Below are 18883 nucleotides of genomic sequence, written 5' to 3' on the forward strand. Positions count from 1 at the left end.
ACTACTCGGGGGATTAGAGCAAGTGCCTCCTAAGTCTTTGCTGAGCGACTTGGCCTGAGCAGGGGGATATCGGCCCACCCAGGCGTTGGCAATCCTTTCACACCAACAACTAAGGGCCTGGTTTACACGTGTGTCTCTAGACCCAGGACCACTGCAAGAAGAGCAGAAAACTCCTTGTGCAACACCTAAATGAACAGCCGCCAGATGATCTGTGCCATTAAATTGCCAGGCTCTTCAATATCCAGCATTATCTCCCAAGAACCCATCTACAAGTGGAAAAGACTCTAGTTTTCACACCCTAAAATTGAGACGTTGTGGTACTTTGGACACAAAAGGAAAAACAAAACAAAACAAAACAAAAAAACTCTGAAGGTGAACTTTGTGAATTTTAACTTGCAACCAAGATTCAATTCCCTCCAAACTTTGAAGTTTAATCCTTTTTACTGGCCTTATGGAGACTTAAATTGTGATATTACTATCAGATGAATCTCTTCACCGTGAATTTCAGATGCTACATAGACAGAGTCTACATTATTTAAAACTTCTGTAGGCTTGTCTGTAGTATTGAGCATAACAAAAAAATTATCAGAAGCCAGGTTTGCATACGTACTATTGTTCCTTCAGTTCTGCTTGCTTTTATGATGGTCTGTTTCCTTTTACAACTTAAAATATTATGTGATTATTAGTTGTTGCATTCATGGTGATTAAACAAGAAGAGTCCTAGCATTTTTTCCCACATAACTGAGTTTTCCTTGCCCCCGAGTTGGGCCATAATTTAAAACACACTTAGACAATCAGCGCTGTAGAAAACCAGGATCATAACTCCCCCCGACTCCCCCCCCACCCCCCACCCTTTTCAAGGCAAAATTTACAGTCCTTTGATTTAGGTAAAAAAATTTCATCGTACTTAAATCAAGCCATAGCTTTATAAAAGGTTGATTTCAGCTAAAGTCATTCAACAGTTTTTCCTTTAGAATTTTTTTTTCCAAATAAAACCACAAAAATAAGAAATCATAAAAGTGTGAAGCCAAGACCTACCCATGTTAATTCAGCTGTCCAGCCATAGCGAAGTGGACAAGAGTTACATATGAATCAACCATACCCACTGTGATGTTTACAATTATGAAATTAAATCACACCACATTCCCATGATGCAACTGTATCTCGCAGTGAGGCAACGCCCCTCAGTTACGCTGACACGTCATACATACTCGTATTTGGTTCTTGATTTCCCTTGTGCTAACGACTTTAACAAGGATGGGTAATGCCAAGCTATCCTGCAGGTAGATCCCAGGTATAATTTTCTTTCCTTCGTACTGTTAAAGGATGGGAAAATATCAGACTTCCATAGTCATTGCAAATGAACCCAGATACAAAACTCTGAAAATTCACAATGTTATTTTAAAACAGTATCCTGCTTTAGAAAATGCTTTGAAAATGACCAAATCCATTATCTCTAGTCTGCCTGTCAGACGCCAAGATAAATAGTCTTACATTACTAGTAATCGGTATTTATTCCAGACCATTTCAAATGAAATCAGTAATAGGGAACATGTAACGTGACTGTGCTCTTGCAGTTACAAGTAGTCGAACCATTCATCCTATAGACATGTCTTCAATAGATATCCAATCTCACAATACTTATTTGAAATATTTACACATTTATTCAACAAAGACATTTTCAGGATAATGTAATACTGACCTTGGCCTTTAGAAATGTATTTCATTCTCATCCTACAACTAATGAGCAACAGAATTGCAGATATTAAGTCTTAACCTTCTTGTGTGGGTAGATGCTATTTGTAAACATGACTCTATTAAATGTCTTCAGCTTTTAACCCAGGGTATATTATTGCTCTTTATATTAACACAAAGCTCTCCTAAAACTTTGAAAGTAAAAAAAAAATCCTCTTGAAATACAATTTTCCTACAGAATCATAAGTCCTCAACCAAATAAATCAGTCAGGAGTAAACGGACCCATATGGTCCCTTCGATACTACCAAATAGGAGCCATAACTGTTGCACATTTCAGTGCAAACTTTAACCAACTATATATTAAAATGTAGGAATAAGTTATTTGGATTATATGAAATGTTATGGAATACTTTGGGAGAAAACAGTGTTAAGCAATATGCTTTTTTCATTAAAAAGTTTTTTTTACCAAGTGTTCTAAAAGAATAAAAAGAAAGACTATGGCTTTCATAAAGATAATTAAACAGGGTGGGAATTCTTTACCATGAATGGGATTATGTTATAATGTTATACATTAATTCTCAACTCAAATGTTTCTGTTGTCTAATCTCAGAAAAAGAAAGCACACTGCATACTTATAAACACATGTAATTCAACCCAGAGTTCTTCAGAGACAGTCACAGACCCACATGGTGTCCCCATGTACTAGGTTTCACATTGGACCTGTCATTTAGCAAGGAAGTAGAGACACTTTTGAGGCCAGGCTGTTCCCAATGTCTATGAGAAAAGCCTGCTGTATTTCTACAGGGATCTAGACTGGAGTATAATCAGTAAATTGATGCCAATCTTCCCACTTTCAGAGGTGAAATAAAGAAAAGATACTTGACTTTACGAGAGGTCTGATCTCATGGTATATACCACCCTGAGTGACACATAGAGTACTACTGGGAAAAATGGCAAACCAATGGGTTGACAAATTTATCCTCAGTTGGCAAGTGGCTCCTAGTACAAAGATGATTTCAAGGTTTGCTGATGCACATGAGAAAAAGCATTTTGGCTCTGTGGTTCTGTCTCACCCAGGCCCTGATTCTCTCTCTCCAGTGTGTGGCAGCTTGCTAATTCAATTAATTTCTTTCTAGCTGAACAAGAAAGGGATCAGCGAAAGGTTAATGTGGTCCTAGGCAGCTTGTTTCAGCTGCATCCTTAGCCACCATTGCACTGTGATCTGTAGGACTGGGGCCATTCTGGCCAACATAGAGCCAGGGGATCAGGTCTGGGACAGGACAAAGAGGGTCAGACCCAGAGCGTTCTAAGCAAGACTACTTGGGAAGTTACAGAGAAGGCACAAACTTACCTACAATGTGTAACAGACGTGCTTAATTTTGAGTCTGGAAGGAGCCAGAATCTCATAAAGGAACATTTATAAATGGAATAATACGGGTGAGACCTGGACACCAAAGGTATTTATGAGTGTTAAGGGGGAGGGGATGAACAGATTAACATAGCTTCTCTGTCTTATTCATGATTTTAAACCAAATATAGATGTAGATTTAAATGTACATGCAGATATGCATATACATAGTCCATGATGTGGTGAAATACACTGTATTTTGGTGGTGAGAGACGTCTTCAATTTTACACACACACACACACACACACACACACACACACACACACATACTTCACATTAACCACATTTACTAAATTTCTTATTATGTGCCTAGCACTGTACTGGAGAATCAAACAAGAGCAAAACACTAGCCCTGATCTTGAGAAGCTCACTAATCAGCTGACCTTGCCTCTGAAAATCCTATAGAGAAGTCAGTTCCCTGAATCAGTCTGAACATTCTTAATGGAAGGCAGTGTCTGGTTGCCCATTGAAAAGACGTTTGCACAGCACTTTGCCCCTCATGGTTGGTAGATGGCTACAAATCATTAGTGTGGCTTTTAGTGTGCTGGGATGTTGGAGGTGAAAGATTTGGCTGAACTGAGACAATGGTGAAGGAATTTTGAGATTTCTGGAACCACATATCTCATCCATCTATTATTAGGAAATTCAAGAACTGGCAGATGTTTTGTAACCATCACAGCGAGGGAAAGGGTAAAGTTCACAGGCATACAGACATGAGCAACCTCCACATAATAGGTGGGCAGCAGGTGCCTCACTACACACACACACCTAGGAAGCAAGGAAGGAGGTGCATGTCAGAGACCAGAGGGACCTCTGTCCCATGGGGTGTCCTCACCCTACTCCAACAGCTGTTAGTGCAACAGGCCATTCAGAAAGTGGTGATTTTTTAGTTAAAGGGATATGAGAACCAGAAGTGAACTCAGAACCTAGAGCCCTGGGTTCAAGTTTCACACTTGCTAGTATGTCCCCTTGGGCAAGTCACCTCACTGGTCAGGACACCAGGCCCCTTTCCTGTGGAATGAAAGAACAGGAACAGGCTTCAAAGGGTGCCTGCAACTCAAACATCCCATAACTACTTTCAGGGTCATGTCCCATCCACTTCTCAGGAACACATTCATCCCTCTCTCCTGGCTGCACCCGGGAGCCTGCTTTGTTTCACCAAACTCTGTGGAATAGCAGGATGATCTCAAGCATTGGACAAAGCTCAAAACCAACCTTCATCTCACTCACCATCTGAGAGGTCTTGAGCAAACCTTTGTTTCCTCATATGAGAAACAGGGATAATAGAGCTTTGTAGGGTCACTGGGAGGAAAAAATTAAACAATTTAAAGAAGGGACAGAGTGATTCTTTTTTTAAAAATTAGTGTCAGGAGTACAAAACATTGTAATAGTTAGACATTTACACCCCTCACAAAGTGATAACCCTCTCCCCCCAATCTACTACACCTCTGACATCGTATATAGCTGTCACAACAGAGTGATTCTTAACAGGGCTTACAAGTGGAAATGCCATCACCACCCCACCACCAGCCCCTACATTGTTGTACACACAGAGCCTGTGTCTGCATACATTATTGACCTTAATGAGGATGTGTTGAAATGACTATCAGCATGCACTTTTGCTAAGCTTTCTGCAATTTTGAAATGTGTGTATATAAAACAAACATTTATTAAGCACCTGTTAAGCACTGGGAATACAAAGATGAATAAAAATTAAATTACCCCGTGGCCTAACAGACCTCATGGTCTTACTTTTTTTATGCCTAATTTCCTTATAAGAGTACAAGTTTTTTAATATCTTATTTCCTGTAAGAGTGCAAGTTCCCATCCAATGAACATTGATACACATCTTCTGTGCATTACATTGTGCCAGGATATGGAGAGGGAAGGAAAAAGATGAAGATGTCAGACCTCCCCTCAAAGAGCTTGCAATGTAGTAGGAAAATGAATGTAATGTCTATAATGTAGGGCAGAATGTGTGACACACACTAAGTGTTCCAGAAATAAGGTGCTATGTAAGCTAAGAGTAAGAGAGGTTTCTTGGTGCAGGGTTTGTCTTAAGCTTTATGAGATGAAGGACTTCATGGAGGAGGTACCATTTGAACAAGACCTTGAAGGACAAATCGAATCTTAGTGCATAGAAAAAGGAATAACGGACATCTTAGAAGGAGGGCAAAATGCAGGTAAAAGTTCAGAAACAGAAAATGCATTTCTTATGTAAGTAACCACTAGCAGTGAAGGTTTAAAGGAACATAAAGTACATACAGACAAGGAGGGAGAAAGCTCAAAATGTAGGTTGTAGCTATAATATTTCTTCTGCTTTCCCTCCAAGTGCCTAGCACAGAGCTTTGCAAACTATATGCGTTTAGAGAATGCGTTTTGAAAAACAAATGTGGGCAGAAGAAGGGAATTGTGCTTTAGAAAATAAATCTCTTTGCAGCTTGCCTATTTCCTAATCTTATTGTAAGGATTAATAGTTGGTTTGATAGTCATACCGTTAAATTACACTTAATAAAATACATAGAGCAAAAGAGTTCCACATCACAGAACACTGAGGAAGCATAAAACTGGAAATGGGTGTTATTTCATCAGAGCAAAAGCTAAGCAGAGCGTTTTAGGAGGAACAAGATAAATTGAATGTTATTTGATTTTGTGTCTCATCCATTTCAGTTCTGAAAATTATCCGAGACAGTTCCATTAATATAGATGCTTGGTATATAGGCAGTATCTTATTTTTTAAAAACTATCTTAAAAATATATTTTCAAATAATGGAGAAAAGATAAGCAGTTACAGATGGTTTTCCCTATTTTTGTCATGCGTGATTAAGGGCTGCAGGGTAACGTGGGCTTCACTGGGAAATCCGCGTCTGGCAGCTAGGAGCGTTCCGGGAGCCAACGCTGGCATTATTTTGCTTTCGCAGAGAAAATATGTTTCTGTTCAGTCAAGTGGAGTAATCAATTATTCTGCATTAGGAAATACTTATTTTATAACTATTGACATTTCAGACAGCTGTGTCACATGTCAATAGTGGTTTTGATGCTCACATCTTAGCTCCGGCTTATATAGAATGGGATTCAGCTATTCTCAGCTCTCAGAAGTACACGTGTTATTTATGTCCAGGTCTGCCTGAGCTGGGGAATGATACTGTGAGTATTGAAACGAGAGTAGACTTGGGTATGTTTTTTTGTTTTGTTTTAATAAAAAATGTTAAATTCTTCTAAATATGCTAGAGTCACATTTAAAAAACAAACAATACTCTTCTCTTGAGTTAAACACAATTCCTGCACTTTGTAAGATCGAGGTAGATTAGGCATTCCATTCAGAGACTCCAAAATTTACATTAGATTTTGAGTTTCCAATGAAACCTTGTATCCTCAAAGATAATTTTCCAAATTCAAAATGGTTTCCCAATAATTCTACATCACGACGTCTGTTGATGCCTGTCCCTCCCCTATTGGTTCACAATTCCTTGGGGCTTACTTTGTGGCAGGCACTTCTTTTAGTGCTCTTTTTAACATTTAATTCACCTAAAACTCTCTTTTTACAGATGGGGCACAGAGAAATTAAGTAACTTGCCCAAGAACACAAGGCCAAGTGGTGAAACCATAAGAACAACTTATGTAAACTGACTCTAGGTAGGGTGTGTGCTCTTAACCATGATGCTAAGACTCTAAAAATTTTAGTAAATTTTCTTTAAATTGAGCACTACTTAATATTTTGAATATGGCAAACTGACTTCTTCAGGAATCAAAAATTACCACTCTAATAAATTTTAGGCATGTGTGCAAGAAATTCTTTTATCACTAGCTCCTGTAATTGAGCAGTCTTAGCATGTGTCATTATGAATTATTGCACAATTTAGTAAATTATTTAATTACTTACTAATGAAGAAACATACTGTACACAGTTGTAATTATCCTGTTTGAATACAATGTTGCCATCTGTACATTTAAGAAACACTTGCTACACATTAAATTAACTCTTGAGGGGAATTCTTTCCTATTTTGGAATAGTTAAACACCTTTAAATATTGGTAATGGAATGATAGGACTGCAAGGAAACTAAGAACTACAAAGCCAATGCTGCATTTCTAAAAGACACCAAACAAAATAACAAATCTGTTAAAAATATAAAACAATATAATTTCATAGTTCATGATATTTAACAGAAGCAGCACAAGATAGACATGTTTACTGTTTTTAATTTTCCAAATCATATCACTGCTGCTCTTTTTGTAGTTTTTGCAACATGTCAGATAATATAGCATTCCTTTCACCTATTTTAATCATCCAACAAATAGCTTTGATAGTATAATAATCTTAAACACAGCCACTTAATTTTCAATGCACCCTTAAAAAATAGTTGTCTAGAGTTATTGATTATAGTCATGCATGGCCTTATTATTTATATAAAGCCATAGTACATAGATACCCTTGAGATGTTTTGACAACACATCTTAAGTAAAATATAAATAAAGTAACTCTTAAAATGACATAATACAAGTGAAAAAGAGTGAATTGTTTGTGTAAGCAAAGTACACATTATTGGGAAACTATTGCTCTGTATTATTGAATTTGTTATAAAGGCTTAAGTACAATAATAGTCTCAGATAACCCAACTTGTCTCTTGTTCCAAAGCTAGGTAAAAACTGTACAGTGAAAGTGTCATAAACTAGAATGTAATGGTGATTTCATTCAACATCTTTGTGCCTTGAAATATGACAGAGGTAATGTGGCAAAGCCATTATAAACATGCAAGAATAAAAAAGGGAAATATCAGAATTGTTAGACACTCAAAGAAGTCATGTGATAGGTCTTCCTTCCTCCAAGGACATGAGCAGATCAACCAACCATATCTGACAGCTGCCTATCACTAAATAACCATATACAGCAAGATAAGTGATAATATATTTTTTCTGTTATCTTGTTTTGTCTCTTCTCCTAAGGCTAAAATGCCATTAACTGGGTAATTCAAATCAAAGAAAAGTTTTGTCCTCTTATGAATAATGCACATATTAAGATTATAGTATAGTTTGCAGATTTCACCATTTGTCAAAAAACTAACAAGAAACTATTTCCTGTAAACCAGTAAGGGCCATGTTAAATTTAAGCATTAGAAAACAAGGGAAAAGAAAACATGTTTTATATGTTCATAGTATCTACTGCTCAATTTATAGTGTAACATAAATTCCTAATTGTGCTTATTTTATACTAACAGTGTTTTATCAACTATAACTATAGTAAAACACATGGAGTACTCTCCGTTTTAAGGGTATTTTCTGATGTTACTGTGGTAAACTGGAAAATTGTATTTTGATTCATTCTTCAGATCTCGGTTTTTTCATCTCTTATTAAGATATAATTTACATAGAGTAAATTTTAGTGTACATTTCTTACATTTTGACAAAGGTATTTAATTGTATAATCACCAACTCAGCCAAGGTGTGGAACAGTTTCATCTCTCTCTTCCCAAATTCCTCTATAGCCAACTTATTCCCCTTCCTCAGACCTTGGCAACCACAGATCTTTTTCCTATCCCTATCGTTTTGCCATTAAAATGTATCATTTAAATGGAATAACATATTATGTAGCCTTTTGACTCTGGTTTCTTCTATGCAGCATAATGCATTTCAGATATTAGACATCCCATGTTGTTGATCATGTCAATAATTTGTTACTTTCTATTGTTGAATAATATTTCATTCCACAGTTTATTCATTCCCTAATCGAAGGAAGTTTAGGTTGTTTCCTTCGTTTAGCAATCACAAATAAAGCTGCTATGAAAATTCATGTACAGGTTTCTGTATGAACATAAGTTTTTATTTTACTTGGTTAAATATCTAGGAATGGGACTTCTAGATTATATGGGATATAGAAGTTTAACTCTAAGAAATGTCAAGTGGTTTCCCAGGGTGGCTGTGCCATTTTACCTTCATATTAGCAACATGAGAGTTCCAGTTGCTCTATATTCTCACGAGCACTTGGTATTGTCAGATATTTATCTGTCTATTGTCAATTCTTGTTATTTGAGTTAGTTATGTTCTATAATGTCACTGGGGTCACTGAATTAGTTAATACTAGATCACTGTCCCCTGGGGAAGTATAGGGTTCCTGTGGGTTTGTGCTAATAACACTTTTGTCAACTGATCAATATATAACCTTGTTTTCTTGTGTTTTTCTATTTAAAGACAACTTATTTGATGTATACTGTTGATTCATTAACATTGAAATCTTAGCCAACAGCCCTGAATGATGCTTATAGAACATATATTTTCTCCATAAGGCACGGAACAGCCTACATGCACATAGAAACACTAGCCAGGACCCTAGCACTATGCTTGGAGGCCATTTTTGAACAGCAAGATCACCAACAAAAAGAACAAAAATTAGAAAAATGTGGCAATAAAAAGACTGTGAAAATGACACTTGTTTACAGTGTGAGAGCTGAAATGAGAAGGCAGAGAGTCAGACTTCAGTTGGGAATGTGTGTCAGGATATTCTGCGCATGCCCCAGTCTGAGACTAGCAGCCACTATTGATTTTAGGGTTATACATACATTTTATTGAGTAGGTAAATTTACAAATACAGAATCTACCAATAATGAGAATCAACTTTATCTATCAGCTTTACCTCTATCTTTAAATCAACTTTATCTATCTATCTATCTATCTATCATCTATCATCATTTTCACTCTCCTACAGTCTCAGTTTAAATGTCACTGTATTCAGGATGTCCTGGCCAAGTTGCTAACCTACATCAGATGAGCTTTGGGCTCCCACAGGTATCCTGTTCTTCCCTTTCGGTAAACCTGAGTCTTAACACTGTTTTTACAATCATTTATTCTCCTTTCTGTCTTCTTTACTGGACTCTAGACCCTAAGAGGCCGGGGACACATCTGTCTTATTCTCTTTAGTATCTCTGGTAACACTAAGGCTTAGCACAGTGCCTGGCATAGACTAGATGTTGGATAAATATGTTTTGAATAAACGAACACTTCTTTGAAAGCAGCACGTATGGTGCAAAGAACACTGGAATTAGAGTTGGAAAGCCTGATTTCCCATCCCAGTTCTAATACCCAGTGGCTGTCTGACTGTGACTGGTGACAACTTATATTCCTTGAGTCTCAGTTTCCTCACCTGTAAAACTGGAAAAATAACACCCATCTTTCAAGGTTAAAAAAAAAAAAGACTTTAAAGGTTGAGAATCCACATGAAAACCATTAGTATCTGGCACACTGTTGATAGCCAATAGTCATCACTGGATTGGAATGGCTCATGAAACACAACTAGAAGTTTATAACTCTATGAGCACTATGAAATATACACTATGAAATATACTGAGGAACACAGTGAGTTTACTGAGCCATCCAAATAGTACCAACTCTTCATGTATTTGGTGTTATGTACTCAGGGAACCCAAACAGTTAGGAGAATATTTCACTTTAGAAGTAGGTGTTTTATCACTTTGCCAGTCTAGCCACACTCTTCAGGATCAAAGATCTTGTATACAATATACTATGAATATCTCTTCATAAGAACGGATGACTTCTCTATTCCAACTGAAAATATTTTCTGAATGTTTAAAAGTGATTCTGCAATAATATAGAGTTTGTATTTGCTGGAAATAATTTTTTTTTCTTTTTTTCAAACAGTCCTGAAAAAACCCCAAATAATTAAATTTAATTAATAAGCATATTATGATTTTGCCGAAAATGTTTTCTTACAAAGACCTATTATTCCCTTAAGATTTCAAGGGAATAAAAAGCAATCATGTCTATAAAATTATTACAATCCTCTTGTGTGTAACTAAGATGAACAAGATAAACTAAATGCTAAAATACAGTGGAAAAGAAGCTACAATAAACCTACAGTGGTTACATCACTCAAAAATCTATACATATGATTGCCTTACAAAATTATGATGATCAGGTATGATTAAGTAACACTATTTAAGATTATTGGTCTTTAGTAAATGCAAAACATGATGATTCACTGACAAAGCAAGATAATGGCAGGGAGGGAGAGAGATTAAGTTTTTGTATTTGATGACAAAGCAAAACAGATAGGTAAGACCTCAGAATCAATAATCATTATTTTATATGAAACTTTCATTTTTCCTAACTTACATTTATATTAACTTTCCTTGAGATGACATTTTTAAACACATAAATTCTTACGTGGAACCTAACAACAGGTCTAAACTAAACCTAGGGTTTAAACCATCATTCGCTGACAGGTATCCTCCAAGTGTTTTCCACAGAGGCACACTGCTTCTGATTATTTCCAGGCTATTTTAAATGATCTTGGACGGAGCTACTGAATGACTTGTCAGCGAACAGGAAAACATTATGACACGGCCTCTCCAGACTTCTCAGAACATGAAATATTTGGGATCGTTCTAAATACAATCAAGGCTAGTTTAAAAACAACTTAAGCTTCACTTTAAAGCTTTCAGTTTAAACTGGGGGAATGCTTCTAACATATGGCAACTGAGCTCTGACTCACAGCAACCTTGAAATTCTGGCCAAAATGTCTGTTTCCTGAGATTGTATCTGATAAGCCTATGCATCCTTGGTGGGGCCCAGCAGGCATTCAATAAATACTATTGCTGGAATGAATGAATGAATTAAAGGGTTTCTGATTATGAGCAACAAATGCCTCCATCAACAAAATAATCCCACAGGAAAGCTGCAATGTACTTGGAATTCATATCTACGAAGAGTTCTATCTTCAGCTCCTTTACACAGTTTTTTTTTTTATCATTTATGCTCAACTTGGTGTTTTAAAAAAATTTTTTTTAAACCAAGGTGTGAAAAGCACAGAAGCATTTTCTAGAACATGAAAGACAAGTACAATTCTTAGAAAGTTTCATTTGTATGTAGCTTGTGTGTGATAATTATTATTAAATCTCAGTATGTCATATTTTCTGGGAACAGACTGTGTGTGAGGTACTGTGTGAGACATTTGAAAAAGGAAGTTACAAAGTCTTTGCTTACACACCAAAAATTGTTATTAAGACTTAGAAGGTGTGCAAGTTCCAGTATATTCACAGGTGAGGCAAATGGTTAACTAAGTGATACTAAATTAGAACTGTTATCAAAGAAGCATAAATAATTACTATAATACTTTTCAAAATTACAGATCTCTCATTCGAAAACCTTATGAAATGGAACATGGAAGAAAACAGAAAGAAAAAAGGAAGAAATGAAGGAAGGAAGGAAGGGAGGCAGGAGCGGGGGAGGGAAGGAAGGAAGGAGAAAAGAAGTAAAGAATGATCCACAAAGATGACACTAAAATTCTAAGAACTAAAGTTCATATCTGTGCTTAAAAAAAAAATCCCTCCGGCATTCACTCAGAGACTATGTAAGATACAATTTTGACAACCTTGATATCTGATTTTCCAGTATACAGAATATATAAAACGCATGGCAGAAAGGAGTAGATAGTTCTGCTCACAGGAGAAAGAAAAAACAATAAATATTGAAGGAAGAGATAAAAAATGATAAAAAGTTAGACATGAGAACTCAAAAAGTTATGGCAGCACGGGGCCAAGGAGCACAGGGGCAAACAACCAGCCACACCTGCAGAGGCTCTGAGGACAACCTGTATTACAGCATACTATACACACCATAATAATTAATGTTTATAATGACTTTGAAACATTAAGAATGGATTAACCCATGAACTCTAACAAGACAGGGACTTACATAATATACTTTTAAAGGCTTCCCTCACCCCCAAGTAAGTGAAGTAGTTTGGGCACTTACAGAGATATACTCCAGAAAATTAATTTACATGGGATATCCCGTTTTCTAATAATGTCTGTGAATGTGGCATGGGTACACATACCTCAAATAATAACCCTAATTGCTTAAGACCTTACAATCAGGGTCTTAGCCCAGTTTCAGTAAGCAATACTCTGAAGCCTGTTGGAAAAATAAAGAGCTTCCATAGTAAGGAATAACTGTTTTATACACTGGTATTTCATTCAATTCTAATATTAGCCAAATATCAATAAAATACAAACTGTTCAAATACAACCCTCTCTTTTTAAAGCTACAGTGTTTTTCTAAATGTTTATTTGAATTATGAGTGTTCAGGGCTGAGGTTTAAATATATATCATTATATTAAGGTACTTGCTATTTATGTAATAGCAATTGCTATTTATATAATAATGTTTAACCTGCTGGAATTCTGGAGAAGGAAAGGCAAGCAGTTAAAGTAAATTCAATGGGAAACAAAAAACAAAAAACATAGGCACAACTTGGCAATGCTTTCATTCACTGCAGGTGAAGTGGTAGATTTTTAAAAGTATGCTTGATACATGCACACACAATACCAACACCTTCTTCATGGCTGTAACAATTCTTTTTCAAAAGTGCTAGCCTGTTTCCAGGGCAGCTGAAAAATATCCGTGAACACTAGTTAATTTATCGGAGTCATAGAAACTGCTGCCTCTACATCTGCCAAGCTAGATCCACATTGTGCAGACTCTACAAGCAAAAGCTGACGGTCCCGAGATGCATTCTCTCCGCCTCGGCTACACAGAGGAACGGGAAGCCACTGCTGTGAGTACCCTGGGCCAAAACTCCGCATATTGTCTGGGTTCCAGAATACTGCTTTCTGTATTAAAATCACCACGGCCACTTTTAAACTGCTATTCAATTTATTATCATCATCATTACTGTTATGTTGTTGTTGCTAATGAGGATGCAGTTTAAAAGCTACAAATCGGCACTTACAAATGGCCCTCCCCCAGCAGGCAGACCGGGATCCTTATCCCAACTCACTGATGAAGCAATGAAGCTCAGAGAGGTTTTCCAGCTTCGCCTGGGTCACAGAGCTAATGGTAGAACTGAGGGGTTTCTGACTCTCAGTCTAGTGCTCAATAAATGTTGCTACATGCTAGAGATTAAACATGGATTTCCTGTTCTTTAAGAATTTATATTCTGAGGAACTCAGATTGGCAAGTATAAAGAAAAATTTCCACAGGACGATTTTTGAAAGTGAAAAACGAGGCTATCTTACACTTTTTCAGAAGTGTAAACGTGGTCACTATATATTCCCTTTGGTTCATGTATTTTTATATTATCTATTCATTCCTGCCACAAGAGTTAATTTACATGGCTCTTCAACTATTGTTGCCACCAACAAATCACCCATTAATTGTTAATTAGCTGGATGTCCTGACAATCTACAGAAAACTAGCCCATATGATGCAGAGCAAAACCCAAGCCTGGTCATATGATGGTGATTTCATCGTTTCCTTTTCAGTGTGATGAAAGACACAAAATATTTTTAAGGGGCCTGGTGCCCATCATTTCTGACATTGGTGTCAGAAATTAAGAACATATTTTGAAATTTTGTGTCTTCTTTTTTCTGGCTCTCTTTTTCATGGATTTATTTAAACTTTTCTTGCACCTTTCATTATTTTATCCTTTCAGATGTGTGTGTGGGGAGGGATCCTGGGAGCCTGCATCACATGTGATTCTCAACAGCAAAAGGGACTGGTTCCTGTGATTAATTCTAGAACCAACCTCCTTCCACATTTAAGGGGTATGCCTTTGGCATCTCTGCCCCACAGAGCTTTGTTCTGACCACCCTTTGCTTGGTATGAAATACTGAATTAGTTTAGAAAAAGAACCATAATAGGTTGTATTACCTTTAAAAAATTATATTATTTGGTACTAGGGCTTTTGAAAAAAAACCATAGAATATTTAATAGGGCAAAATAACATACAATAATGATGGCAAGGATTTTAGATGGCACAGAAATGTGGTAGCCTTAAGAGTAAACGACATATAAAGTCTCAGGTCTAGATACTGATAGATCTAGGAATAAAATCCTCAAGGTCTCATTCCTATGCAATGTTTTGACCATTTGGTCACACTCTTGGGAGAAACAATAAATATATATCTGTGGAAAGTACATAAGATGGAAATAAGGTAGCCTACCTTTCCTCATTTGCAATGATCAGAGACGAAGCCATTTATAAAAATATTAATACCTGCCATAACAGAAACCGCTGCATCTCCACTAAAAACGGGAAGACATAGAAAGGGTTGATAAAAACGAAATCATGATACACTAATCCTTATCCTGTCACCAAAGTGGTTGCCCAAAGAGGGGCCTCCACAGTTACATGATGAAAGGAGCAAATCATGGACTACCCACTGGGGCAGCCAGGCCAGAGAAGTGAGGGAATGGCCTTTTCTTCAGAGGGCTGAATGGCTGGGCTCTCTCGAATGAATAGATAACACCACCGCAGAATACACAGTGGAGATGAAAGTGGAAGCAAACGAAAACAGAAGAACGGAGGAAAACCATCAAAGGGTTGGAAAATAACAAAAGTCCAGGGACTGATGTGATCAGCACCCAAATGCTAAAACTGCAGGGCGAGAGGGCCGTTTGAAGCTGCTAAAGGGGTTTCATACAATCTGGCATGAACAGAATTTGCCATCAAATAGAACAGAAGGCCACCAAGAGACCTTAAGGAAGGACACCCGAATGGAACGTGAGCCCCACAAAGAGCTCACTTGGCAACATCTTTTTGAACATCTCAATCATTCTCAAGTGCTGTTTAAAACACACACACACACACACACACACACACACACACACACACACACGTCCGGAGTCTGGGGAATTTTGATGGGAGCTGCTCATCAAAACTCTTAAATAATGCAAGGCAACGACAAGCTGTCCGATCTTCCACTCCGAGGACCAGGAGCAAAGAACAGAAGCAGGTTTTATCAAAGCGGTCTCTAATCTTTCTAGCACATCTGCAATGTCCATCTCACCAGGGGCGACCCTCTGAGTGAACTTTGGAAGAGATGTGCTCTTTGGTTTTGTCTGGGCTGCAGTTTAATTCAGCAGGAAGCGGGCTGGGGCTGGGAACCACAGCACAAAGAAAATCACGGTAAGGAGGTGAAGAATGTGGGCCTGACTGACAATATGTGAAATGAAATAAATGACTGGTAGTTTTTTATGAGACCAGCTGAATTAAAAAAAAAAAAGGGTTATCACTTTTAAGGCTCATTTTCCATTGCTGCTACTAAGTAGGCAATGAGAGAAGCAGCACCACTGAGGAACAGCACCCAGATCAGAGGGAAAGGAGGGAAAGAAAATTAAAGGATCAGAGAGGCCCTTGAAGACTGTGTCCAATCCTGGGCAATCATACGAATAAAATCTTTCAATATCACTCAAGCACAATGTGGATACATTGCATTATGGAGATAAAACATAGGCTTTAAAAAATTATTCAGTTTTCATGCAGATACTCGTCCATAACTCCTCCAGATTGAGAGTGTTTGGGTTCCTGTAAGTCATGAAACCATCAAATGATCAAATGTGACCTATTTGTAGTAAAGCTAAGAAGTCATGTCATCTAAAGTTTATGTGCCAGTGGTCTTTTCAGTGGTCTAACCTTTAACCTAATTTTGGACACAAGGGAGAGAGGAGGTATTCCTTATTAGGGACAAGTCAAAGCGCGTTTGCAAACGAAAGGAAATAAAATTTCTCTTCTCAGTTGATTATCTTCCCTCTGACGTGCTAGGTATTATTATAAAGGCAGTGGGGAATGGAAAATTCTTTCCTCTTGAATGGGCTCAATCTCTTCGATCTGAAAAGATCTCCAAGATAGTCTCTAGGAGAGGAGTGGCAGGAGCCTCGCTCTGATTTCTTCTGTCTCTCCCCTTTGGTGTTCATTCCATACCTCACCTGGTGTCCAGCACTGAATCAGCGCGAGGACGAGGCACAGAGACAAAGGGACTCAGTTCACCGTAGCTTTAGCCCTCCTCAGTGTCTTCAGCATCTGCATTGTACTGGATGCCTAGCAATACGAAAACATGTATATATGTATTTTTTATCATTCCATTCCACATTTTGCTTTCTTTGTCCTGGTAGAAAACAAAATCACCATCAGTCTCCATCTCAAACAATCTTCAGTTTGTCAAAAATAAAGAAGGATGGAGTCTCCTTTTCATGAAGGGTCTAGAGCACTCCGAGCACCTAGTAGGTGCTCAATAAATACCAGTCAATAGGTAGGGCTCGTTTTCTCTGAGAGCTGGCCAGAGACAGACTGCTTTTGGGAACCTGATGAAGAGACCCGCCTTTCTGGCAGAGCCATCCTCACTCTTTCATCACTGCACTCAAAGATATTACTGATGTTGGTCCTCTGGTTTTGCTGCTTTTTTCCTCTGACTGGACTAACTGAGTCTACTCTGCCACTTCAGAATCCTGTCACGCAGCGGAAGGCCAAAGGACATTTTCCCCTAAGTCCTTTTAACTTCCTGGCATTCCGTTTTTCAACCCCACATTAAAGGTGCTGATGTTTCATCCTAGTCCTACCAGCCAATGGGTGGCCTCAAGTTAGACTAGGCAGGGCTTCTATCAGCTCTTTCCCTGTTGGGCACAGGGAGAAGGAACCCAGAGAAAATGTTTCCTCAAGCTCAGTTTGTAATTTTCCTTTGGACGCTATCGCTGAAGCTCTGAGATCATTTATACAGGCGCGTTTGAAACTAACATACAACAGATGTCAACCTAGGGCCACTGTTGGCCAGCAAGATCTATTTCTCGCAAGTTCTCAAAAATATTTTTTTTCTTTTTGCTTGCCTTTTTTTCCCCTCTGCTGTCGCCCAACGCCCAATCATCTTAGAATCCATTAAAGCTGGTATACTAATTCAGTTTTTTTTTGTGTGTTTTTTTTTTCTAAGACAAGACCTGCCAACTTGAAAAACAAAAATGAACCTCCCTTCATGTTGGCATGTTTCTCCAAGCCTCAACTAACCCCGGGCAGAAACCGGTGGATGTGTGCCCAGTTGAAGCCTGAGGGTAGAGCCATAATTTTTACCTGCTTTAGCGAACACTCTTTTGGTAGGTTTTTGAATTCTCGTCCTTGGTATATGGCTGATCCGGGCACTGGCTAACCCCACAGATGGGCATTCTCTGCCATTTGGCAGAGCAAGTCATTTGTCCTGAGAAGCGGGGATCTGAGATACCTCTGCTCCCATCAGAATCTCTGTCTCCCCGATTTACCCTGTTCCCGGTGGTAAAGTTTTTTTTCTGCAACCATGAAATTAGTTTATATTTTAAGGGCTTTGGAATGACTAATTTTGACTAAGTTAAACAGGGCAGAGTAGTGACTCCCAAGTGACTCGATCTGTGATTCTTGGGAAGAGTGTAATGGACATATTTTATTTTTGTTCAGGGTGACCTCACGGATCATTGTGCAAAATGTCCCTTCTTTTTTTTTTTAAATTCCCTTAAAATACAGTAACCGCAATTTTCTAGGCATTTTCTAGGGAAGAAAACTCTAACTGCGTTTTACTTATCTGTAAGGCCACTGTTGAGAAATTATTTATTTAAAATAAAAACCAACTTCTGTTTTCAATTAAAAGTGTAGGTGAAGGTGATTATATCATTCCAAAGTCAGTAAAACAAATGTGTTGCATAAGTCCTTTCAATTCAATTAAGAGAAACAGGTCAGATGCTAAAATATTAGTAAAATCAATTATGAGCAATAGGTCTCCTGTTAACATGTGTCACTACAACCGCCTCTCTCATCACTTTTGAATCAATTTACATTTGTTTCATATGCTCTGTGTGACTAATATACGTGCTTGCCACTGACCATAAAACCTTCTCCATTTCCTTTTCTTCATGCCATTTGTTTGGGTCTGCCTTGGAATGACACCTGGACTAACTCTTATTGAGTGAACTTTTTTTCTAAGAGGAGAGAAAAGTCAGGAGGCAAGCTGACAAGAGCTTGGGAGCCGG

The 18883-nt window shown here is 37.8% G+C and overlaps 1 protein-coding gene across 1 annotated transcript in view; it reads right to left on the reverse strand.

Annotated features, from left to right (window-relative positions):
• RORA (RAR related orphan receptor A) overlaps positions 1–18883 on the reverse strand; it is a 753832-nt gene that overhangs the window by 88330 nt on the left and 646619 nt on the right. The window lies entirely within an intron of this gene.

This window comes from Hipposideros armiger, unplaced genomic scaffold, assembly GCF_001890085.2.
Source record: "Hipposideros armiger isolate ML-2016 unplaced genomic scaffold, ASM189008v1 scaffold_147, whole genome shotgun sequence".
Classification (NCBI taxonomy): domain Eukaryota; kingdom Metazoa; phylum Chordata; class Mammalia; order Chiroptera; family Hipposideridae; genus Hipposideros; species Hipposideros armiger.